The 27,062-nt window shown below is 34.6% G+C and overlaps 1 protein-coding gene across 37 annotated transcripts in view; it reads left to right on the top strand.

The window, feature by feature from the left end:
- ZBTB20 (zinc finger and BTB domain containing 20) overlaps positions 1 to 27,062 on the top strand; it is a 775,662-nt gene that overhangs the window by 446,058 nt on the left and 302,542 nt on the right. The window lies entirely within an intron of this gene.

Genomic DNA, 27,062 nt, shown 5'->3' with positions numbered 1-27,062 from the left:
CTATGGAAGAGATGAATTTCAAACTGATTCGAAAGGATGAGAGGTGGGCAGAACTGGACAAGTTGTCTCAGGTTTATTGATTCCAGAGGTATTTCTTAACCACTCACTGCTTCAATCTGAGATCTCTATTTTACCACTGCTTCGTGAAATGAGCAAAAATTGTACAGGAAGGATGGAGAGTAAGTTTGCATGACAGAGGAAGCAAGTTGCTAACGTAGGAGATGGGAAGAATATTAATAGGAGATACGTACTAGGAGAACTAGTGATGAGTATTGTGAATGAGTTTGATATTAATTCTGAGTAGGCAATAAGAGGGAATGGTTGGAATTTAATTTGGAGTCTGATTACCTGGGCTACTTTATAAGTTCATCTATACAAAATACTTAGCAAATGCCTGTCTTAAAATAAGGCTTTAAAAATGGTGAGTATGGGGGTACCTGGGTGGCTCATTTGGTTAAGCAACCCACTCTTGATTTCAGCTCAGGTCATGATCTCACAATTGATGAGATTGAGCCGTGTTGGGCTCAGCACTGACTGAACATGGAGCCTGCTTGGGATTCTCTCTCTCTCTCTCTCTCTCTCTCTCTCTCTCTCCCTCTCTCTTTCTCTCTCTCTCTCTCTCTCTCTCTCAAAATAAATAAATTTTGAAAAATTGTGAGGATTGAGTTACCCAGTTTCCCTGGATATCTGTACTACATGTTCAGATTATCTGTTATAATCAGAAATATCACATACCATTAATCTCCCAAGCATATTCTTTATGGTTTTATTTACTTTTAACTCTATTTCATTTCACTTATCCAGATTATTCTGTTAAATTTAACTATACAAATATTCATTGGCCATACTTAGTAAGTGGATACCATACCATTTTCCTAGGCACTGTGAATGATTTTCCTAAATTTTTTTTTAATAGTATTTTCTCAAAAGGAACAAGCAGTCTGTTAGAAGAGAAAATCCTATTGACACTAATCATAATGCAATTTTCCAAATCCATTTCTAAGTACTATCTACCATAAAACAATTCATTTGATAGTTCTGATTTTGGTAATGGAGGAGAAACTTGTCCCATTCTAAAACAAACATTTCCTCAGATAGTAATTCCAAACTCTGGAATTTTAAAACAACTAAGTAATTGTTTTAAACAGCTAGTTGTTTTAAAAACAACTAAATTGCAATTAAAAACTAACAAACAATTATTTGAAGGCATTGGAGAGTGACCAAAAACAGACAAAATCTGTTCTGGGTGAAATCCACATTTATCACAGCTTTTCATCCAAGGAACCTCCCAGTCTATGTGGTGTGGGGAAGTTAGAATTCAAGAAGCAAGCTACAATGTTACTGGTTTGAGGTATCAGAAGCTGGAGTTTGTAGTTGGCAAGATGGCTGAAACTGAGGGAGGAAATCTTGGAAAGGATGGAGCCATAGAGGGAAGTTACCCAAAAATCTGCATATAAACTCTCCTAGTGTTTTGGTTGGTTTGTGAACTGTGCAGATACAGGGGAGGCTGTAAGAACCTGGAGGAAAGAAATAACTAGAAGGCTGAGAGAACTGAACAAATACATCAGATGAACGGAAGACAAAATTAGAAGTTTGAATTTTACTAAGTTAAAAGGATTTGGTAAATGTCTAAGGCTTTACTTAAAACCCAGAAAGCTTTAAGAATATAGATGATTACCCAGGACTAAGAAATTAATTCAAGAAAAAGGGACAAAATTGCAACATTGAAAGTCTCTATAAAACTAAGCCACCAGAATGTCAAAGTGGTCAGGCAGTAATTTAATTATTTGCTAGAATAAAAAGACATTCTTTAGGAAAAGATAACAGATCAGGGTCTCCACAACATATCATACACAAGGTCCAAATGCAATTAAATAATGACTGGACAAGGAAACAGGAAAATGTAACCTTTAACTTAAAAAAACAAAACAGTTAATAGAAACAAATCCCTAGATGATCCATATGTTTAAATTAGCAGACATGGACTATGAAGCAAAAGTTATAAACTTATTCAGGACTTAAAGAAAAATATGATTATAATCAGGGAACAGATGAGAAAATAAGTAGAGAAATGAAGTTATTGAAAAGAATAAAGAAGTTAAAATATGATATCTGAAACAAAAAATATAATTGGAGAGGCTTAACAGCATATTGGAGATGGCAGAAGAAAATGACAATAAACTTGAATACAGATCAATGGAAATTATTAAATAAAGAACAAAAAGAAAAACAGACAAACATTCACTGTCAATGATCTATAGAATGATATCAAACGGTCTAATATTCTTGGAATGTCTCAGAAGCATAGAAAATGAATGGAATTACTAAAAAGAACCAAAGTGTTAAAATACAATATTTGAGTGGCGACTGAGTGGCTCAGTTGCTTAAGCATGAGATTCTTGATTTCAGCTCAGGTCATGATGTCATGGTTCATGAGTTCCAGCCCTGTGTTGAGCTCTGTGCTGACAGTGTGGAGCATGCTTGGGACTCTCTCTCTCTCTGCCCTCACCCTCAAAATAAATAAACATTAAAAAAACAAAGAAATGGTAGTTGCAAATGTCCAAAATTTGATGTAAAAGCAAAAGTATACAAGAAAAATCGCATGCAGACATTGTTTTCAAACTTCTATAAGTCTAAGATAAAAAGAAAAATCTTGAAAGGGATATGGGGAACAGATGGCCTATAGAGGAGCAATTAAGTAAATGTCAATTGATTTCTCATCATAAGTGATGGAATTTAGAAACAATGGAATTTCACTTTTAAAAATTATTTTTAGAACTGTCAACCCAGAATTCTACATATAGCAAAGATATCTTCCAATAGTGGAAAAAATAAAGAATTTTCATATGAATAAAACTTATTTTCAGCAGAACTCTTATAAAAAATGTGAAAGGAAGTTCTTCAGGCTGAAAGGAAATGGCATCAGATGGGAACAGTTTTGTTTTGTTTTTTTAATAAAAAAGCACTAAAAATTGTCAAAGTAAGTACATGTAAAAGAATATCCTTTTTTTATTCTATTAATTTTGAAATTACCATTTAATGTATAAATTATAACATTTTATCATAGATTTGTAATACTTACAGATTTAAAATATATAAGAAAATAATACAAAAGACAGAGCGGTGTTAAATAGAATTATACTCTTGTAAGACTCACACGTTTACCAGAAGAGTTACAATATAATTTCTGAGTATACAGTAATAAATTAAAGAAATTTAGAACAACTGCTAAAAACTAATACAAAACAGTACAATTAACAAGCCAGTAGTGGATTTTAAACAGAATATTAAATTATCGTACCAGTTTGACCCATTAAAAAAAAGAAAGAAAAGCTGAGGAACAATGAATGAAAAAAGAAAGAAAGAAAGAAAGAAAGAAAGAAAGAAAGAAAGAAAGAAGAAAAAGAAAAAGTAGAAAGCAAGTAATGAGATGGAAAATCTAAACTCAACCATAGTAATAATTTCATTCAATGTAAATGGTCTAAACACTACAATTAGAAGGCAGAGACTGTCAGACTGGATGAAAAAAAGTAAAACTCAACTATGTATTGTCTACAAGAAATGCACTTTAAATATAAAGATATAAATATCTTGAGAGTGCAAGAATGTGGAGATATATATAATACAAACAGTACACATATGAAAGCTGGATTGACTATATTAATATTGGACAGAATAAACTTTAAGACAAGGAGTATTACTCAAGTTAAAAAGGGGTATTTTATAATGAAATGTGTTAAATCATCATGAAAACATAAGTAATAAACTATGTATACAGAAAATGACAGAAAAGAGAAGTTTATAACAATTGGAGATTTTAACACCTTTCTCCTGGTACTTGATAAAATAAGTAGACAGAAAATCAATAAAGATAGACAAGATATTAAAACACCATAACCACCTTGACCTGTTTGATATTTATAGAAAATTATTCCCACTCGCAAAATATGCATTGTTTTGTACATTTACAAAAATTATTTATATGTTCATTCTCTATACATGGAGCTTTTATCAAGGTAGACAATAATCTGGGCCATTAAATGAGCTTCAGGCATTCCTCAAAAGATTGAGATACTAAAAAAATGTATTCCCTGATCAGAATGTAATTAAATTAGAAATAAAAAAACAATAAAATATCTAGAAAAGACCTTTTGGAAATTGAGCAAGTTAAGTTCTAAATATATGCATGGATAAAGTCATGTGAGATATTATAAAATATTTTAAGCCAAGTTATATTGAAAATTCAGTATAGGTTAAAGAAGAGAAGGTCTTAGGAGAAATCAAGAGTTTTCATTCCTAAACAGAAGAAAGATGAAAGTTTTTTTTTTAATTTTTTAACGTTTATTTATTATTGAGAGACAGAGCATGAGCAGAAGAGGGGCAGAGAGAGAGGGAGACACAGAATATGAAGCAGGCTCTTGAGCTGTCAGCTTGGAGCCGGACTCAGGGCTCAGACTCACAAACCGCGAGATCGTGAGCTGAGTCTAAGTCGATGCTTAACCACCTGAGTCACCCAGGTGCCCCGAAAGATGAAAGGTTTAAAGTCAACAACACAGGTTTCCACCTTAATAAAGTAATATATATGTATATATATGATTACATTAAATGCCAAGTACTAGAAAAAAAGGAAATAAATAACAAAGTAAAAAATTCAAGAAATAGAAAACAAAGATTTACAAAAGCAAACTTTTTACTCTTTGAAAGATAAATAACATTGATAAACCTCTAGCAAAAATGATCAAGAAGAAAAGATACAAACTACCAATACCAGTAATGAAAGGGTGGATATCATTACATATCTCACATATATTGAAAGGATAGATAACAAGGGAATATTATGAAAACATATACTAATAATTTCAGCAACTTTGATGAAATAGGTAATAAGTTCCTTGAAACATGTTGCCAAAACTGACACAAGAAACAGAAAATCTGAATAACCCTGTATTTATTAAAGCAATTGAATTTGTTATCAAAAACACTCCTGAAAAGACAACCCCGGGCCCAGATTGTTTCAGTGAAAAATTCTATAAAAAATTAAAGGATGAAATAATATTAATCCCAACACAAATTCTTTCAGGAAATATAGTGGGAGAATACACTTCCTGAATTTTTTTATGAGGCCAGGATAATCCTATTAGCAAAACCTGAAAAAGATATTATTAGAAAATTACATGCCAGTATTCCTCATTGATCTGGGCACAATAATCTTTTAAAAACATTAGCAAGTAAATGAAGCAATATGCAAAATGCGTAATAACTCATAACCAACTGGAGTTTATCTCAGGAATTCAAGTTTAGTTCAACATTTGAAAACAAATGTAAATTTACCATATTACTAGAATAGAAAGAAAAATATATTTTTTGAAAGAGCATTTGAAATGATTTAATAGGCATTAATAATAAAAACTGTCAGAAAACTAGAAAATATAGGAACTTCCTCAATCTGATGAAGAGCTTCTGTGAAAACCTACAATTAATATCATACTTAATGATGTAAGACTGAATGAATGCTTTCCATTTAAGATCTGGTAAAAGGCAAGGTTATCAATTTTTATTATTTCTGTTCCACATTGTACTGAAGACCCTAGCCAGAGTAATAAAGCAAGAAAAATAAAGGTATAAGGATAAGAAAGGAAATAAAACTGTCTTTACTCACATATACCATGATTGTTCACATTAGAAATCTTACAACTACTGGAGTTAGTGCATTTAGCAAGGTCACAGGATTATTATACAAAAATTAATTATGTTTTTATGTAGTGGCAAATAATCTGAATATGGATTTTTAAAGCAAAAATATATAAATTACTTAGGAATAAGTTTCACAAAGGAATATAAGGCTTCTACTCTCAAAACTAAAAAGGCCCTAGAAAAACAACCACTGTTCGTGGTTGAGCACTCAGGTTGTTAAAGTGTCATTTCTCTCTAAGTTGATCTATAGAGTTCATACAATCTGAGGTCAAGATATCTCAACGGTTTTTTTTTCTAACTTTTGGAAAAACTGTCAAGTTGATTTTAAAATTCACGTGGAATTGCAAATTACCTAGAAACCCAAGAACAAAGTTAAGGCACTCACACTATGTAATTTCAAGGCTTTCTATAAATACGTAATAATAAAGACAGATTATATCAACCTACCTACCCCCAGGGGAAAACACACACACACACACACACACACACACACACACACACACAAATAGGTCATTGTAACAGAATAGAGAGTCCAGGTATCAACTCTAAATATGTAGTCAATTGATATCAACAAAGGTGACAACATAATGTAATTGGGAGAAGGAAAATCTTTTCAAAAATTGGTGCTTAAACAACTGGATAAATATATGGGAAAAAATTAAACTGTGACCTCTGTCTCACACTACACACTAAAATTAATTTGATATGTATTAAACCTGCAAGAACTAAGATTGTAATCCTTCTAGAGTGATACATAGGGGACAAAAATCTCATGACACTGGGGTAGATAAAAATTGTTTAGAGGACACAGAAAGCCCTAAACATAAAAGAAAAAAATAATGTCAGATCTTATCCAAATTAAAAATTTCTGGTTATCAAAAAAAAAAAAAAAACCACTTAAGAAAATGAAAAGCAAGCAGCAAACTGGGTGAAAATATTTGCAAAATATATCAACAGACTCATGTCTAGAATATGTAAGCAATGCCTAAACATCAATAACAGATAGACAAAATTTAAAAATGGGCAAATGACCTAAATTGGCACTTCACAATGGAAGATCTAAGAATGGCCAATAAACTCTTTAAAAGGTACTCAGTATCATTAATCTTCAGGAAAAGTCACATCAAAACCACAGCAAGATTATGGTTCATGCTTACTAGGATGACTCAAATAAAAAAGGCTGACACATTAAAGTGTTGGCAAGGATGTAGAATACTTGGCATTCTTATTACATCTGCTAGTGGGGAATGTTCCAATTTGGAAAATTGGGTCAACAAACTTATAAAGTTTAACACATATACCTACCATAGGATTTGGCAATTGCATTCCTGGGTATTTAACAAAAATAAATGAAAACTGTGCCCTCAAAAAGACTTGCACAAGAATGTTTATAGTAAGTTTATTCATAATTGTCTAAAAATGGAAACACCCACATGTAGAAAATGGATATACAAATTGTGCTGTATTCATAGAATAGAATACTAATAAGCAAGCAAAATAAAACAAAATAGACTATAATACAGACAACAATGTGGATGAATTTCAGAAATGTGTTGTGCAAAAGAAGTCAGGACCCCAAAAAACTACAACATTGTATGATTTTATTTATTTGAAGGCAAAACTAATCTGTGGTGATAAAAATCAGGATATTGATTGTTTATAGAGATGGGAATTGACACGAAGTGGGCACAAAGGAACTTTCTATATGTCTGTTAGGGTGGTGATTATACAGGCATATATTTTTATCAAAATTCTGTATTGTGCACTTTAAAATCTGTGAATCTTGCTTCATATAAATTTTACCTCATTTAAAAAAAAATCAATGCTTGACCTTAATCAACTCTCTCCTGAAATATTTCACCTATTTTGCTAACAGTTTCCCTGGACTCTGTTCTAATTGACCTGTAAAGCTATATGAAAACTTTTATTTTCTGCCTACTGCCATGATTTTAAGAGATGTGGGTAGAACATAAATTGTCAAGATGTGGAAACTCAGGGACTATTCAGGGTTAAGGAGAGAGGTATCTTAGTAACAACCCCCTAGACTTGGCTTTAGACAGGCAAGTTTTCACTGCTCATGTTCAGGGTTTGTTTGTTTTTTTTTTCTTTTGCAAATGATATTGTTTTGTAAATGTGCTTCATTCATTTCTTGAGTAAGAGGAATAAAATCCTTCACATTTACTTTTTGTTTGATTACATATTGCAAAGTTAATAGCAAACTCTAGCTTAAACACTTCAAAGAATATCAGGGTTTTCAAATTTTTCCTTCTTTCTCCAATCCAACCATTAGCTTTGTTTATTCCTTGGTTTACTCTATACTTTAAAATAGTCATAGTCAAAGAAAAGAATAATTGAATATTCAAAGCTGACAATAAACAAGATTTCAGGGTTTGTTTTTTTTTCTGAATGTAGGCTTACCACTTCCCTGTGTTTATCTGTGAAGCTGGTATCCAGGCGGTATCGTTATAATTGAGAATTCTACTTTACCTAAAACACTTTTTTGTTTTCAGCTTATATAGGTTTCATCAGGTCTTATCTGATTTTATTCTTCTCCAACCACCCCCAACAAATCTGTGAATGTCTTTAACAAACATTGTCCAATTCTGGGTTGTAATGCAGTCTTTCTTTTGTAGTGAATATTTATTAAAGCACTTAGTACCTGAATTATGAAATGTAGACAAGAGCACATTAACCTGGCTGAGTTATTTCCTTTCTTGTGTTTTTTTTAACACATATTCTAGTCCAGTCTATCAACGCCAGATGGCAACTACATTTTGATACACTGCATATTTACCAAGTCATGTGGTATGCTTTTGAACTATTTTTTTTACCCTTTCCATCAAATGAGCTGACTCATCCCTCATTCATTTATTCCTGCTTTTAACAAGTTGCATTTTTAGAAACTTGACCTCAGCTCTATCAAAATGATAAATGATGTTTTAAAATGACACATCAGAAGTTCTGAAACCTGACTGTATCTTATGTCCTATGACTATCTTCTATTATTGTTTAATTTTTAAGTGTTAATCATGTACCACTTTCTCTCATATATTTTAATGAAACTTTACTACAACTGCTTTACTATGTTAGCCCAGAGGAATGTGGTGGGAATATATCCGTACTTAGCTTTAGGATATTCAGGGAATTAAAGCAGTTATGGTTGAAATAACTTAAAATGATCATGAAAATAACAACTGAGCAACTGATATTTATGTCCAAGTCCTAAATAAAGAGATCTGTATTTTGGGTCTAATGAAAGATGCAGCTTATTAGAAATAGGCAATAGGCTTAATAACAGTAATGGTAGTAAGAAAAAGAAGAAAAACTAAAAAGACATCAGGTAGCTATCATGCTTTCTTCTTGTTTTCTTGGTTTCATAGAAATATGTAGTTGTAGGCACACTCTCAGAATATTTCTGTAAATAAATGTTGCTATTCCTTAATCTAGGAATATGAAAAAAATCACAGAAGAGAGTTTTGATGGTTAGAAGTACATGACATTGAAAAATGTAGGTGGAGGCCAATGCATATTACAATAATTTTTCCTGGCCTATTGATCTGTGAAGAATATTTTCAGTTATTATTTAGGTTTTTATGGCTATTTGTCAATGATTTTTAGGAATAGTAGAGAATATTGTCTATCTTAAGAAGTTAACCATCAGTGCTTATATATGAGTGGCAGTTTTCTTTGTGAATAATTTTTTTTCAAAATTATTATAGTTCTTTTTCTTTTTAAAAGCAGACGTTAGGGATATTTGGAGAGATTCAAACAGAGAAATATGAAAAGATCTATTCAGTGTTACCAAAAATCTCCCATGATAGTCTTATCCATTATATTTTCTGTGTTATATAATTAAAATTACTTCTATCTTCTGTATGTGTGTGTGTGACACATTTTGTATGGTGCCTAGTCTGGAGTAGGTTCTCAAAAGCATTGATTGATTTATTAATTTATTAATGCATGTACAACTCTCAGCTAAGTGCCTGATACATGGTGTGTATTCAGTTATTCATCATTGTCATATTAATATTGTTGTTGTTATTACTACTTTCAAAAGAAAATCTTCAACTGGACGTTAGAAGTTATCTCATTTAGCTTATCTTTTTATAAAGGATTTGAGAAATATAAAATCTACCTAGTATAAATTTACTTTTATTTATTTATGTTTTACCTAGTGTTAATTTAAAGTTAAATAAATTTGAGTTATTCTCTAGAGGCAGAAAAGAAAGGGACATTCTAGAGGCAAAAGACCACCCACAGTACCTTCATTAAGGTTTGGATTAAAATTAGTTTTTTTATGTGTATATAGAACCTGAGATCAAATACATTTTATCCCCGTGACACATCTGGAATTTCTGTCTCTGTAGACTTTGTCAGCTTATTCACCTATATGACCCTCTAAAAGAGGAAGTCCATCCTGATGAACTAAACCCATGAGTCACAAAGCAGGGGTTTGAGTACATTGTGCACTCTTACAGATTTTGTATATCTACAGCATTGTTAGTGGTTTCTTTAGAAAAGAATCTCATGGAATTGCACATTCTCTTATTAAATGAACTCAGAAGATTTTCTACTAACCCTTTCACTTTTTTAACCCTTCACTTTTAATAGTCTTTTTCTGTATAATCCACTTGTCAAGAACTGGAAATTCTGGAGTCTGTTTATCTTCTTTATTTTATAAATTCCACTTGGATGTTGCTAACTTCCTGCAGACTCTTGTGATTGAATGGTAACATTTTGTGTTCAGTCAGCAAGAGGGTTACTTGCAAAAGCATTGTGGTGAACACACACACACATGCACACACACACACACACACACATGCACACACACACACACATGCACACACTCACACATACACACACACACCAAGTTTTCCATAAAATTTATATTGTTTTCCTTACCCTGAAGTAAAGTAGCAATGAAAGAATATCATATTTTCTTTGATTCCTCTGCCAGATTAAATTATGGGATAATTAAGTTCTTATTATTATTTGGGGATATAGGAGATAGATGAGTATAAGTTAAATTTTTAAACTATGAGACACTTCAAATGTAATAATGATTATTTTATTTAGTAACATATTGGTCAACTGCTTAAAGTTGTAGTATTTTTAAATCTTTACGTATTTAATTTCTGAGCCTGCTAGTTAGTCAAAAGAGTAGGAGCTGGAATAAGTCATGATATTTGCTTTATTCTTATTTTAGGAGGCGCTGCTTTCTACATCTGCATTGCTTGAGCTTGTTGCCTTTGGGTTGAAACTTCATGATAATCCCCTGACAGTGTCAATGATCTTTGCCTATTATATTTATGAACTCTGAAATAGATTGGGACAAATTGCAGTTAAGCTAAAGTGTTTGGTTTTTCTAACTTCTTTCTATATTTCAAATGGAATTTTGTTCCTCTATTAAGCTGTTATTCTAATGGATTCTTGTGTACAACTTATCAAATGCTATCTTTTAGGGAGCAGCCTTTCAGTCCTGTGTAATGTAAGATTATTATTGCATGTAGCACAAGTCAGTAAAGTAGTCAACAGTACACTTTTATGAATGACACTTTCTAAATTTAAGGCATTACCATTCTGTTCTATCAGTGCTTAAAAGACTGGATATGGTGAGTTTTCCTATAACAAGAAAAGATGAACATGTCTCTTCATTTATCTACTGCTACTTAGCTCATTAGATCTTTGAAAATATTAACTGAAAATATATATAAAATCCTTAGCAAAATGTGGTATACAATAAGCATTCAATAGGTAGTTCCTATTATTATTATACATAATATGTTTATAGTTCTTAATGATATTAAAATACTAATAATAATGTGATTAGTACAATATCTGGTACATAATAAGTAACAAATATTAATTATGTTAATTAATAGGTTCCTTGGTAAATTTCTTATTAACTGGGGTGCTAGGACAATAATGGAAGGAATGTCATAACAAATCCAATAGTGCAGGTAAAACAACCAATTGAAACATAGCACGAAATTTAATTAAAATTTACGCTTAAAGTACTTCTTTTTATTCTTCTGATAGACAACTATATCAAAGTATAAGTAGAGAATATGGTCTATAATGTGAGAACACTGAATACTATATGTTTGTGAAAAATCTCTGGAAGATTAACCTTAGAGATAATCTAGTATTGTCTTCTGTTTCTTGGTTCTGACCTTTAGTTTTTTTCAGATGATAGAAGTTAGAGATTAATCTTTTTTCTTCCACTTCTAAACATTGTATCAATTAGCAAATGAAGAGATGTCAACAAATGATTGTTAGTGTGAGTGCTCTCAGGATTAAGTATCTTTCCTTTCTTTCACATAAATGTCTTGTTTACTAGCTCCTGACTCCAAATTCAGTTTAGAGAGACACTAGAGAAGTGCTTACTGAGTACCTGCATGGGCTTGGGAACACAGATTCCATAGGCAATCATCATTTTAGAGGTGACTAAACTGAAGTTTAAACAGGTTGGCTAACCTGCTCAAGGTGACACTGATAATAAGTAGTAGAGTTAAGCTTCAAAGTCTTGGCTGTCTGATCCTAAACCCATGCTTTGCCTATCACATTGCTTTTTTCACTCAACCTAAGTAAATTGCCAAAAGCCTTTTCCAGAAGTTAAACCTCCCTTTAGGCTTTTGAGACTTCCCAGGCGCTTTCTATGGCTTATTATTGTTAGGTCTTTTATCTTCAAGTCACCAAAGGAAGAGCTGTGGAGTTGAAAGGAAGAAGAAAAGGAAGGGTGTGTGTGTGTGTGTGTGTGTGTGTGTGTGTGTGTGTGTGTGTGTGTTTGGAGGGGAGAGAATGATGAACATTCCTCTCTGGATTTCTCTCCATGATAAAACTCTTAGCTTTGTTCCCATGAGGAAAAATGTAGAAGTCCTCCCTTCCTGGGAAGTCGTGTAAAACTACCTTGACTAGGTTCTTTTCAATCAGTGATTAACTAGCAACTCTAGCCCAGAATTCTAAATCCTTTCTTTTCCTTTCCAAAGGTAACTCTTAAGCCTTCCACTCTACTTAATCTTCCTCTTATACTGAGGTTATTTATCTTGCAACATTTTGGAGATTCCTCTAAGAATACTCTCAGCAACTGACTTCCATAGGAACTTCCTGGGTAAATTTAAGGGGATCTAATCCCTTAAAACTAAATAAAATAGAGCATTTAAATGGAAATTTAATAGCAAATTAGACTGGCATTATTACAGGAGGATGAATGAAACTTTTTTTTTTTTACATTTACAGCATTAAGTCAACAAACTCTCCCTTGTACAGTAGACTGGAAGAAAGAGATTATTCTATTTTTTGCCTTAGTGTACTCTATAGCTTTACCACATTCTATCAGTTCAACCTCCAAAGCAAATCTTAAACCTGGTCTGTCTTTCCCATTGCCATTGCCTATTGCCTTGTGTCTTGCCTATTTGCAAACATTCCTAGTGGAGTGTTCATTAGGAAGAAGTTTTCATCACAAGGAAGTAGACTCTTCCTTCACCAAATACAAACTCTAGTATGAGGGAGAAAAAGATACTTCTTTAACTCTTTTTAAACCAGGGCTTCTACTTATTTTCATTCCCATATGAAATTTTTTCAAATTTCTTCCATCTACCACAAGGCTACTGAGAGAGGGCATCATGGCAAGGGCTGGCTCAGGTAGCCTCCTTTTTGGCCCATACCTCCTATCATCCTCCCATTGAGCTGCTTTTCAAATAGTCCTTCTTTCTTGTGTAGAGGTTTGGGTTTTTTTTAACTGAGAAATTTAAGAAAAATGTATTCTTTTTAAATTTTTTTAGTAAAGGGCCTTAGGGAAATGACTACAGAAAAAAAAAAGGTGACTCTCCTGTATCAGTACTTCTCATCACCTTCAGTACTTCTACTAATCCTCTACTTTTTTTTTTTTTTTTTTTTTTTACTTGCTCCATGCTTTGGACTTTATGCCATAGTTGAGGGCTCTATTCCATCAATATTTCTTTTCCTTCTGTTCCTTAAACCTTCACCATTTGTTTAGTGAAGAATCGAGAATGAAATATTTCTTGCTTTATAGATAGTTTTCACACACATTCTTTGTAATTGTATCAAGTCAGAGAAAAGTGTTTGTGTCTCTTTGGTAAAGCCAAATGGCTAAATAGATCTTGATTTAATGGATAGAGTTAATTTGGCTACTCCATAACAAAAATCTACTTGTACTAGAAGTCGATTTAGCTTAAGGAAACATATTAAATCTCCATGAATCAACATCCATTCATAAGGCACTGGTGGGAGGTAGGGGGTGGGGGTTGGGGGAGGGGAGGGATGCAAGAGTATTAATAATAATTTTAAAATAAAGTAACTTTTACATTCAACAATACTATCCATTGTAAACTGATGTCAGTGAGAAAGATATCAGAAAATAGTTGGCTGACACAAATATAGTTGAAACATGTCTGTAATTAACAAATGAGGCTAGTATCTGGATAGTGCTGTCAAGACAGTGGAATATGCACTTTGATTGGAAAGAAGCTAAGAGGTAAGACTGAAAGACCCTTCTGTTTGGATATATAATTAATTCGATTTGTCAGTAATACTTCAAATTGTATGCATAAAGATTTGAGGTAGACATTAAGTAATCATGTTTAGGAATTCTTTGAAATTGTGTATGTGTGCAAGAACAGTTGGTAGTAAAGAAAATTTCTGTACACAAATATTATTTACATAAAAATATATGAATTCTTTCTTTACTATTTATTTATTTTTGAGAGAGAGACAGGGTGAGAGTGGGAGAGGGGCAGAGAAAGGGAGACACAGAATTTGAAGCAGTTTCCAGGATCTGAGCCGCACCCCTCTTGTGGCCTTTCACTCACCACTATGAGATCATGACCTGAGCTGAAGTCAGACACTTAACCGACTAAGCCATCCAGGTTCCCCAATGAATTCTTAAACAAAAGAAAGATAATCTTTGGTGTTCACTCACCAATGTAGTCTCTTGCAATGAGTCCTTCAAAACATTAGCATTTTATTTTTATATAGGCAACTCTTACTGTATTTTCATAGATCTTTGAGCTTAACAAACATCTGTAGAGTACATCATTTGTGTGTGTGTATAATAAACTGTATTATATTTAAAATGAATATGTATACATTACTAAAATATGCTATTACCCATAAGGAAAGAATTGTTTAAGATATTTAAAGCTTATTTATTTATTTATTTTGAGATGGGGGAGGGCAGAAAACAAGGGAGAGAAAGAGAATTTTAAGCAGGCTCCGCACTGTCAACTCAGAGCCTGATGCAGGGCTTGAACCCCACAAACCATGAGATCATGACCTGAGATCTCAGACGCTTAACCGACTGAGCCACCCAGGTGCCCCAGGAGATAATTTTTTAACTTCTAAATTAATTTTCTGCTTTTTTTAATGTCTAGAGCTAGTGAATTTATTGAAATTCTATCCTAGATATGTTTTATCCTACTCACTTACAACTGCATATTTCTGTGATGTAAAGTCTATTAGTCTTATTTTTCTGTCTTACTACCTTGGCAACATCAATAATTAGACACGAAATGAATGAGCTGCAGTGACACGCAACAACATGGATAAACCTTAACAATATTAAGTGAAAATAATTAAATCTCAAAACATTATATACAGCATAATAACATTTTATAAAGTTAAAAGCAACCAAAATATGTACATATTAGATACATAATATATATGCATACGTGAATATACACAAACATAAATTTAAGCATACCTATAGACATGATAAACTATATGAAAAGGAACTCAGATAAATAATAAACATGAGAATCAGGATAATGGTTATCTTAGGTGTGAGAGACAAGAAGATAAGATGGGGTAAACTATATGGATAGATGTAGGTTATTATAAAATTCCTAGCTCTTCCTTTATGGACTTAGTTGGTTGGTGTTTATTAACTTATTAAAAAAATAGCTAACTATATGAATTAAAGTAGGCCAAGTATGGACCAATAATGAGTATGCCTCATGCACCAAGGATTATGATTAATCCAATTCTGTGCACCTCAGGCGTAGGGATGGGGGGAAGCCATAATCACTGTATTAGTTATCTATTGCTACAAAAAAAAAATCTCAAAATCTAGAGACTTCAAGCAATAAGCATGTATTATCTTTCAGGGATCTCTCATGCTCAAGAATTCAAGAACAGCTTAGAGAAGTGGTCTGGTTTCAATTCTTTCATGATGTTGAGGTCAAGATGTCAGCAGGGGTTGCAGTCATCTGAAGGCTTGACTGGCACTGGAGGATCCACTTCCAAGTTGGCTCACTTACATGGCTCATAAGTCAGTGTTGCCTGTTGGTCTTACTTCCTTGCCACATGAAGTAAGTGACCTTGCCACAAGTAAGCAAGGTCTTACTTCCTTGCCTTTCTGTAGGGCTGCTTGAGTGTCTTCATGATATAGGGGTTGGCTTCTCCAGAAGCCAAGATCAAAAAGACTAAGAAGAAGCAGTAATGACTTTTCTGACCTAGCATCGTGAGTCACTCTCACCACATTGTATTGGTCACACAGACCACCCTTCTACAATGTGTAGGGAGGACTATACAAAGGAGTGAATACCAGGAGACAGGGGTCATGGGGGGGGGAGGTCATCTTGGAAGCTGGTTACCACACAAACCAAGCTGACTTACCTTGAACATCTAGCTTTTTTATCTTCTGCAACTCTTAAATTCCAAACATTTCTCCCTATTCTGTTCTTGGTGGCATTGGAGAATTTGTTCTCTCCAGAGTTGGAACAATAAGAAAGAACTTTCTGCTTTGATATAATAATACCAACTAGCATTCTAATTTCAGTCTTTCCATTTAATGTTTTAATAAACAATATACTAGCTTTCTTCTGCATGTGCTTTCAATTGTATTGAGCTGTATTATTTTTCTTCTTTTCCAATTCTAGAATTTCTCATTTTTAACCTTCTAGGTTACATCCTTCTAAATATCCTTGGAATTTTTAATCATTTTGTTATTATCATGGATGTCCCCCAAAACTATAGATTTGTTAATTTGCCTAATTAAAAGTTTTCCTATTGCTTGTTTCACAATATTTATCCATGGGGTTTTTCCTGCATTCAACAAGTATTTATAGAGAACCCAGCATGTGCCAAAACCGTAGAGTCTCACTGTCAAGCAGAATTGAGAGGTATGGGAGTCAAAGTATGTAGGGAATGGAGGAAGAGTGTTATAAGGGAAGGTAAAGACAAAATATAAAGTACAAAATCAAATTAAATAGTTGGAAGGATTCTCAATTGTTCAACAATACTGTTCCATTTGAAAGAACTGTAATTCAACTATACCAATTCAATAGTTGACTGTCACACTTAAAGGTCAACTGAGAATCATGTAATAAAACTCCAAGTTCAGGCTTGGTGCAATTTTAATACCTCTGGGACTTTGCACTCTACATGGGTGAGATACGTTAAAATGGGGGTTCACTGATTTGAGGAAACATAAAACTGTGTATTTATGTTTAATAATAAGACAAACCTGTCTAGTACTTTATAAATAACTGAAATTAGCCACACAAACAATCCCTTTCCCACTGTTGCTTCACTGCTTTTCAAAACGCATTCAGGTGAATAAACCACAGAGGGATCAATTGAACAATGTGCAACATATTTGTTGTCCCCCTGTGTCCTATAATACTTCCCAGCCCATGTCTATGAAGAAAGGGATTTTCATTAGAGGGTTTCTTTTTTTTCCTTATTGAAATTCATTCCATTAACAATAGAAAAGGAAGAAAATTATTTAGAACAAGAAGTCATCAGCACAACAAAAAAGCACATGGAACAACTAAGAAAATTCTGCAGCCTCAAAAGAGGAACTCATGAAGGAATAAGCATGTTCCAACCATATGTTTTTATGTAATAGTTTATAAATGTATCCAACCACATGAAAACTAAAAATAGCGATTTGGGCGGGAAAGATGACCCCTTTTCTTAATAGTGAAGATTTTAGCATGTTTATTTTTCATATAAATGGAGAGATGACAGATGATATTATAAGATGTCATAAAATATTTTTCCTTGAATTTTTGTTTAGCTAAAACTTGTAACTTAAGTCAATTGAAGTCAGATTCAAATTTTGCAACCTTTTGATACCAGATCAAGTAGCACTTACTAAAACAGATATAGAAATAATATATCTTACATTTTCTAAAGTTGCTCACAGTGTTCTAGATTACATACCATAATCTCCAAAGAAGTGAATGACTAGTGACACAATGAAAAAGGACTGGCCCACATTCACTTATTTTTAGAATTCACTTATCAGTTGAGCTTCAGAGCTGGTAGGTTGAACCAGAACAGTCTTAGAATCCAAGGTTGCCAAGTTTTAGAGATAGTGAGAATTAGCTAGAAAGGTTTCCAGGAAACACTAAACTCAATTAAGTTGCTATGGCTAAATACTTAAAGTTTGAAGTTTAAAGTTTGAATATTTAAACTTAAGTTGGCAGATTTCCAGACCTGTTCTGATCTCAGTCAGACAATGGCAATCAAGAAAAAGGCTTCTTTGGGGGCACCTGAGTAGCTCAGTCAGTTAAGCGTCCAACTTCAGCTCAGGTCATGATCTCACCCTTTGTTGTTGTTGTTGTTGTTTTTTGTTGTTTTTTTTTGTTTGTTTGTTTTTTACTTTTTTTTACTTTTTTTAATGTTTATTTATTTATGAGACAGAGACAGAGCATAAACGGGGGAGGGTCAGAGAGAGAGGGAGACACAGAATCCGAAACAGGCTCCAGGCTCTGAGCTGTCAGCACAGAGCCCTACCCAGGGCTCGAACTCACAAACCGTGAGATCATGACCTGAGCTGAAGTTGGACGCTTAACTGAGTGAGCCACCCAGGCGCCCCTTTGATCTCACCCTTTGTGAGTTTGAGCCCCATATTGGGCTCTGTGCTGACAGCTCAGAGCCTGGAACCTGCTTGGATTCTGTGTCTCCCTCTCTCTCTACCCCACCCCCACCCCAGTCGCGCTATGTGTGTCTCTGTCTCTTTCAAAAATAAATAAACATTAAAAAAATTAAAAAAAGAAAAGAAAAATGCGCCTTTTATGGTACTCCAGCTTCTGCCACTCTCCTAGATGAAAACTACAAAATAATTGGTGTGCCCTGTTGCTCACAAATGAAATCCTTACACTACTGCCTCCAGTCCCTCTCCACCAAAAATTCCCTTTTTCCACTCTGAGCTATTTGTTCATTCCTGGATTGCCAATATCAGTTAAGTGTTGATCATATCCTAGAACATCAACGTAATTAACAATAAGGTGTGAAGGAGGTTTACAGGTTCACGAGGCAGATTTGCATTTTAAAAGAGGGGCTTGTTAAACACAAATGAACTTCTAATAGATGGAATGTGTGAGAGAGATTTTCTCTCCACGGGGTGGGGGAAGATATCTAAAGCTCTTTTTCAGCCCAGGGATATCAAGTAGTTTTGGCATTCTGTTGCTCTCTGAAGTCTCTTGCCATTCACTCCTCTTTGGGTCCTCCCATCTTTGCAACCAGAGTATATTTAAAATTGAGGACCATTGGTTACAGGGTTAACTGACAGAACCTTGTACAAACCGAAAGATCTCTTGAGGCCTTAAATTAGATACAAGAGCCCTAATCTCAGAGAAGTCAATCTAAACAGACAAAAATGCCATATATTACAGGATTAGCTCTCCTTTTAGCGTAATTATTGGGATGTCTAATTATTGGGATGAAGGATAATTTATAAGAACTCTTCTTACAATTACTAAAAGTTCTAAAGAAATGTCTTTTTTAAATATTTTAATATTTTTGAGAGGGGGGGAGGGGCAAAGAGTGGGGGAGGGGCAAGAGTGGGGGAGGGGCAGAGAGACAGGGAGGCACAGAATCGAAGTACTGATGACAGTTCCATCAGTACTGAGCCTGAAGTGGGGCTCCAGCTCAGGAACTGGAGATCATGACCTGAGCCAAAGTCAGATGTTTAACCGACTAAGCCACCCAGGTGTCCCTAAAGAAATGTCTTTGAAACAATGGCAAGGTGGGGGGAAATCAGAGAGTCATGTTTTTGTTATTTATTTATTTATTTTGAGGGAGGTTTGGTGGGGGCATAGAGAGAGGTGGAGAGAATCCCAAGCAGACTCCATGCTGTCAGCGCAGAGCCCAAGCTGGGGCTCCCTATGCAGGAACCGTGAAATCATGACCTGTGCTGAAATCAAGAGTTGACACAACCAACTGAGCCACCTAGGTGCCCCGGTCAGAGATTTTTTTTTTTTTTTTTTTTTTTTAAATAAAAGCATTTGAGGGTTGTGTGTGTGGCTCAAAGAGGTAAGCCTCGGGCTCTTGGTTTCCACTCAGATCTCAACGGTTCATGAGATCAAGCCTGGCAGACTCTGGGCTGACTGATTGGGATTCTCTACCCCTTCCCTGCTAGGCTGGCTGTGTCTCTCTCAAAATAGATAAACATTTTAAAATAAAATAAAATAAAATAAAATAAAATAAAATAAAATAAAATAAAATAAAATAAAATAAAATAAAATAAATTTGATTACATTCATATAGATGAAAAACTAAAAACACTTCTCACATAATTTTTGATGTCAGGTGGTTTAAAAGAATTAAGTCTGAACACCCAGATGTTTTTTCTGGGCCAGAGAATTTAGAATTTCAGAGAAGAGGGGAGCCTCAGTGGCTCAGTCCGTTGAGCATCCAGCTACTGATTTCGGCTCAAGTCATGATCCCAGGGTAATGAGACCTCGTCATGCTGAGCCCAAATTCTCTCTCTCTCTCTCTCTCTCTCTCTCTCTCTCTCTCTCTCTCTCTTCCCCTCTCCCCTGCTCATAATCTCTCTTTCTCAATCTCTAAAATAAAAAAAAAAATTAAAAATTAAAAAAAAAAAGAATTTCAGAGAAAAAAGAGCAGAACAGGAAGAAAGAGGAGTGTATCTATAGGATCCAGGAATGTCTGAAAAATGTGACCAGTAAAAAGAAAATCTCCTGTTCCATGAACTAACCTTTCTACTCCAGCCCCTCTTATTGCCATGTTCCCCTTTTCTTTTGAGGAAAGATTATCTATATCATAAACTCATGAAACCACTAATAAAACTTTTGACCAGAGTTATGTACTTTAAAGTTCAGCCTTTCATTCTCTGGCTTTAGTGCGTAAGGTCCTTAGTCTTTCCTCCTTTGATCTTTGTGGGCCATTGATGTCCATGCACAGGTGTCACCCAAAATGTGATGAAACTGTGTCAGAGAAGAGCCCCCACACATGTGGCTCAATCTTAGCTACTGTTGGAGCAGTTTTTCTTCAGCATACAAATGTCCTAGAAGTTGCAAAGGGATAAGCTGTCTTTATTATAAAAATAAATAATAACTATGTTGAAATTATGTTACCTTTTTACAATATACATTGCTCTTTCACTTATGGCTTCTAAAATGTCCTTAAAGGCAGTTTAAGAGGGGTTAATAATAATGATGTTCTCAGAGATTATTTGAATTTTCCAATTGAAGCAAATAGTTGAATTAGGATTCAAATGCAAGATGCAAAGTATTTCATTTCAGATCTTGTGCTTTTTTCATTATAACAAATTTTAAGGGGAAATGAGCCTTCTTGTTTGAAATAGGGCTAACAAAAAAACCAATACTGCCTAAAATTAGGAATCCTAAATAATTCATAGAAATATGATATTCCAAAATTACTCTCATCTTAAAATAAACTTTGAGATGGCAAAATCTCTACGGTTGAATCATTGGGATTAAAGTAATAAGCTTTTAGTTTATTCCTCTCTTTACAGAAGTTGACCAATAGTGATTATTTTAATTTGCTCTAAAGAGAATGATTATCACTGCAAATGGTGTTATAAATAACTTTTTTAAAGCTCATATGTAGGATAGCCCTATAATTTATCATCCAAACTGGGCCACTTTTGAGAGTATAAGTGACCACTGTTAATAATTGTGCTTGGACAGTTGGAATTAGATGGGAAGATATGGTTACCCAATATACAAGACATAATCCTGAGTCTAAAAGTGATGCATTTTGAATGAAAAAAGACCAGCCGAATGAACAGCCAGGTATCCCACATGTAACTTGCCTTGATTTCCAGCTACCATGAAGTTGGTTCAGTCTCCCGCTCTGCCCAAGAGGTGATGGAATGTTACATCCATTTAAGACCTAGTCAGAAGGAAGAAGGTCACCTGTTGAAATTCAAAGCCTAACGTTTTTAATACCACTTGGTAGTTGGGGGCTCCCATCTAAGCTTTGCCTATGCACAACCCAGACTCAGACCAAAAGACATGTTCTATGCAGTATTACTCTGTAAACTTCAGTCACTTTTATAGGGATCTAAGTGACAAACATTAAGCCAACATTTAAAATGTTAAAAGGGAAAAATCTGTTCAGCAGTTAAATTATTTTTACAGCCGATCAAAATAATATCGTGTAACGGAAGGGTCTTAAGTTAGTAATTAATAAAAAAAACCATAGGGCTAAAAAATAGATTTTTATACACCAAAGCTAAATATGATAGCATAGGATTGTGTTTAATCTTAGAACATCCTCATATCAAGCACAAAAATAAATTTTATTTTGAAAAAAGATACTATTTATGAAAATATATTGCTATGCATCATCAATGTTCAGTCTTGCATTTTTGCCTATAAAATGCTGTATTGAGGGGGTGCCTGGGTGGCTCAGTCGGTTAACTGTCTGACTTCGGCTCAGGTCTCATGGTTCGTGAGTTTGAGCCCTGCATTGGGCTCTGTGATAACAGCTCAGAGCCTGGAGCCTGCTTCACATTCTGTCTCCCTCTCTCTCTGCCCTTCCCCCGCTCATGCTCTGTCTCTCTGTCTCTCAAAAATGAATAAACGTTAAAATTTTTTTAAATGCTATATTGCATGGTGACCCTCTAAGAGCGGTATAGCCAACAGAGTAACACTACCAGAAAATGATAAATCTAGACAGAGAGTTTGACAGTTGTTGCTAACTGTTGCTGAATTAGTTGGAAGTTCTTCAGATGAGATTAATTTTCTCCACCTAGTTTAAGAAGTATTTTCCCAGTGGGGTACCTAGGTGGCTCAGTCGATTAAGCATCCAACTTTGGCTAGGTCATGATCTCATGGTTCATGAGATGACACCTCAGAGCCTGGAGCCTGCTTGGGATTCTGTGTCTCCCTCTGTCTGCCCCTCTCCTGCTCATGCTCTCTCTTTTTCTCTCTCAAAAGAATAAAAATAAACATTAAAAATTTTTTTTACATATTCAAAACAAAAAAGTGTTTTCCCAGTCAGTATAAAGTTCAAATCAATTTCATTCAGTTCCTAACAACAACAAAAAAAAGTCAGGTGTTTTTTTTTTTTCAACTTAACTTTTTATTTGAGGGAGAAAGTTTCCCTTCTGGACAGGTTGCAGCCTGGAAGTGGGAAAAATGTGGTGGGGAGGGGAACTAATGAAACTTTGTTGTGGAATCCTTCACAAAGGAATACAAGATGTGTTCCATAATGTAGCCCTTTGTTTGTGGAGCCTCTGACAGAATCCTGCAGTTTGAGTTCAAGCTGAAAGTGGCCACCAAAGTCATCACTAACTCCAGGCAGCTCTGAGTCCTTTTCCCCACCTCCTGCTATGATTACTCTGGCTTCTGATTAAATCACACCTTATATTAAAGGTCACTAACCTAAAACGACCCAAAGCTACTTCTTTCTCTCAACAGTTCCCCATTACCTGTAATATTTGGAAGCCTTGAAAATAGCTTCTGTCCCAGCTTCTGTAGTTTTTCTCCAAAAGCAAATGCTATATATAATAGTTTCCTCAAGCATGGGTTAAACCTCAGGTGAAAGATTTTGGAAACTAATTAGCATGCTAAGAACTTCAGCATTTGGATGAGTCAGTCCTGCTACCTAAGGGACAAAGAAAGTGTCTCCTTAAAAGTGATATTTAACAATGCTGGTTCCTCACTTAGTTTTAATACAGCCGGAACTGCATTGCATTGTCTTCTTTGTATTTAATAGAAATCTTGTTTATATGATCTCTTCTTTAAAATATTCATCCCTTTGGGGCTTATTCTAATATCTTATTTCTTACTTAAAAATATTTCTACTAATTTTGGAAAACTTTAGAAAGATTCTTTCATTATAGGTTGTAACTGAACTGGGTTGTAACAAATTCTTCTCATAGAACTTCTTATTTTAGACTCATTTTTTTTTTTCTTTTTTGACCTTGTTTAATTCTCTTTTCATGTCTTAGTACAATTTTCCCCTTTCCTGCTTTCAGAATGAGAATTTCATTACGTATATTGAATGTCTAGTATACATAGTCAAGATAGGAAGCAAATGAGTATTTATTAAATGCCAAGAATGTAACCAGTGTTTGCCATCTCGTTAGGAAGAATAGTTTGGATAATTCAAATTATGAAAGTTTTTTCTTGATTAGAAAGTGTACAGTAGCAGAAATCCTGACTTGAGTGGCTTAAACAATAAGGGTTTGTGTTTTTCACAGAACAGGAAGTCCAGAGGTAGGGAATTGCTGGTGTGTGATAAAGCCAGGGCCAACATCTCTGGGGTTCTCTTTGCCTTTTGTTTGTGTCTGTTGCTTTAGGATCACAAAATAGCTGCTACAGCTCCAAGCATCATGTCTATGTTGAAAGAGGGAAGAAGGGAGCATCAGGTGTTGTCTGGAAGTGTTGGGTCAGTATATCATACACCTGAAACTAACATTACACTATATGTTTACTAACTAGAATTTAAATAAAAACTTAGAAAAGGAGAAAAAAAAAGAGGGAGGAAGGGAGATGCCGAAGGATCACCTTTTACCTCTCCCTTTATCAGAAGAGAAAAAGCTTTCTCAGCAGATTTGCCATATGGAACTTACTGACTAGAACTGGGTCCCAAAGCCGCCGTTGGTTGCTAGGGAGGCAAGGAAATCAGGAAACAGATTTGTCATAATTGGCTTGGAAATATCACAAGTCATCATCCAGGACTGAGCACATTACCATTCTGAACAAAATAGGGGTCTGTAGCTAGGAGGAATTGGGGGAATGGGTATTGGGGGGGCATTCGTGTCAACTCTTATTCGTGTTCACCGGAACCAAAGGGAAGTTAATGTGTACCACAAAAACTAGAAAATGATGTATGTGGAGGTAGAACATAAGCTGGACTACGAGTAACTAAAACAATGAGATCAATAAAAGAATAACGATAGGACCCTCCGACAAGAGAACAAAAGCTGAGAGCAGGAACACATATGCTGTATATGAGAAGTAGTCACCGCATTGTGAATTCCTTAATTATTTGAAGGCAAGAAGTAAGCCTTATTTCTTTTTATTTTCCTAGTGTCTCACACACAGTAGATGATTATTGAATCACAGTAAATGAACGCATAATATTTCAACCCAGAAGTCCAGACATGACTTCACAAATTATGGAGATAATAGAAGAGAAAATGTAAAATTTAGGACTCCCTTGACAATACCAGGATAAAGGGAAAAACTAACATAGTCTGGCTCTACCCCAGAATACTTGTTGGGATGGATTGGGACCTGGGATGCCTAAGCAAGGTAGAACAAGAAGTGGAGGCTGAAATACCAAGGTAATAATTTGAACTTGACCTGTGAAAGCCCAGTTGTGTTTCCAGAATCCAGTTTTGGTGATACACAAACAGTAGTGTCCAACAGGCCCTCCAAGCCCTGGAAGCACTACTCCCGCAGCACTCCTTTGCTCCTTTTGCTCCAAGTTCTGTTCTCTGTGACCAGGGATTTCCAGTGTGCTAGGAGCTTCTGAAAAATGAAAAGTCGCTCATTGGAGATTTCCTCGATTACTATCCTACAACAATTGAAATTTTTTATATTTATTCAGGGTCTGTTGTATGCCAGTCACCCTGCTACAGCTTTTAGGAGGTTCTTGAAATAACTCTGACTACAAGTTGCTTACATTCTAATTAATAATTTAAATGTTTTGATTGATTTAAGATAAAAGAAAAAAATTAATACTCTTCAAAAAAAAAAAAAAAAAAAAAAGAAGTCAAATCAGTCAGAAGGATAGTTTGACTGACTTTTGTTGTTATGGTACTAATTTAACCGGACAATTCTTGACTCAGCCAAGAGTCAAACCAACTTGTTTCTGCAAATACTGTATAAGCAACTTCCACCAAAGGGAAATTGCCTTTCTCACTATAAGGCCTGCTTATTTTTTTTATTTAACAAAGGATAAAGTCTCTTGTCCTATTTTATTTCCCAAAACCTAGAATTTAAATTTGGTTTGCAGGTCTACTACATGGCTTAATAGTCGACTGAAATAATAGATAAAAGTAATCTCATCTTTAAATTGCACCACCATGAATCCCATATAATTTCAAAGATTTAACATTACTTTTTATATGTATGACCTCGATTTTACCTGAGAAGTACACCAATGGATTGGGGGATAGGCACAGTGTTTTAAAAAGGCAACTTTAGGGGTGCCTGGGTGGCTCAGTCGGTTAGGCTTGCAGCTCTTGGTTTTGACTCAGGTCATGATCTCATGGTTTGTGAGTTCAAGTCCCTCATCAGTCTCCATGCTGAGAGCACAGAGCCTACTTGGGATTCTCTCTCCTTCTCTCTCTGCCCCTCCCCTGCTCACTCTCACTGTCTCTCTCTCAAAATAAATAAACTTTAAAAACTTTTTAAAAATAAATAAAATAGGCAACTTTAGTAAGTTGGCATTTTTAGCACACTTATGGTCTATAGCCATTTAATGAAATTTACTTGTTACTTTAGACTTCAGCCTCCCTGGTTAGATTAGAATACTTTGGATTTATTTGATCTGACGAGTGCTTCTTATTTGACAAAAGAACATCTATTTTGTTTTAATTGATTGAGGGATATATTTTCAGTGGCAGATCTTTAACAACTCCTCCAAAGACTTGTAACATTGCTAATATTGCACTTGGATAAGTTATTAATTTATCTGGGCATTGGTTTTATCACCTGCCAAATGAGTTAACTGGACTTACATGGTCTCTAGCTACTTTCAGTTCTAAAATTGTATGATCTCATTTTTCAGTTCAATTCAAGAAATATTAGTAGAATACTTACATAATGCAAATCAATATGGTGAAATCTGGATGGATACAGAGATGAATAATATGATCTTTTTATATAAGTAGCTTGTAATTTGATGCATTCGAGGTTGAGATGTCTATTTCCCAACACATCCTCACTCCTTGTATTTGGGATGTTATTTATGAATGAGGGTATATAATTTATTCCCAAAGGGGTGCAAATTCATTCATCACTGTTTCTGATATCTGGATTTGAAGAACCCAAAAGAGGGTCTGAATTATCAGTTTAATAAAATTGTGCATTTGCATCCTACCGTCACTGCAGAGAACTTAGAGCATTTCAGAACTATTATCTCATCAACCCTAAAGAAGCCCAATGCATGTA

The sequence above is a fragment of the Panthera pardus genome, unplaced genomic scaffold (assembly GCF_024362965.1).
Source record: "Panthera pardus isolate Hobbes unplaced genomic scaffold, ASM2436296v1 HiC_scaffold_16, whole genome shotgun sequence".
Taxonomy (NCBI): domain Eukaryota; kingdom Metazoa; phylum Chordata; class Mammalia; order Carnivora; family Felidae; genus Panthera; species Panthera pardus.
Note: the sequence above shows the minus strand (reverse complement) of the source record. Positions and strands in the feature narration are given on the sequence as shown.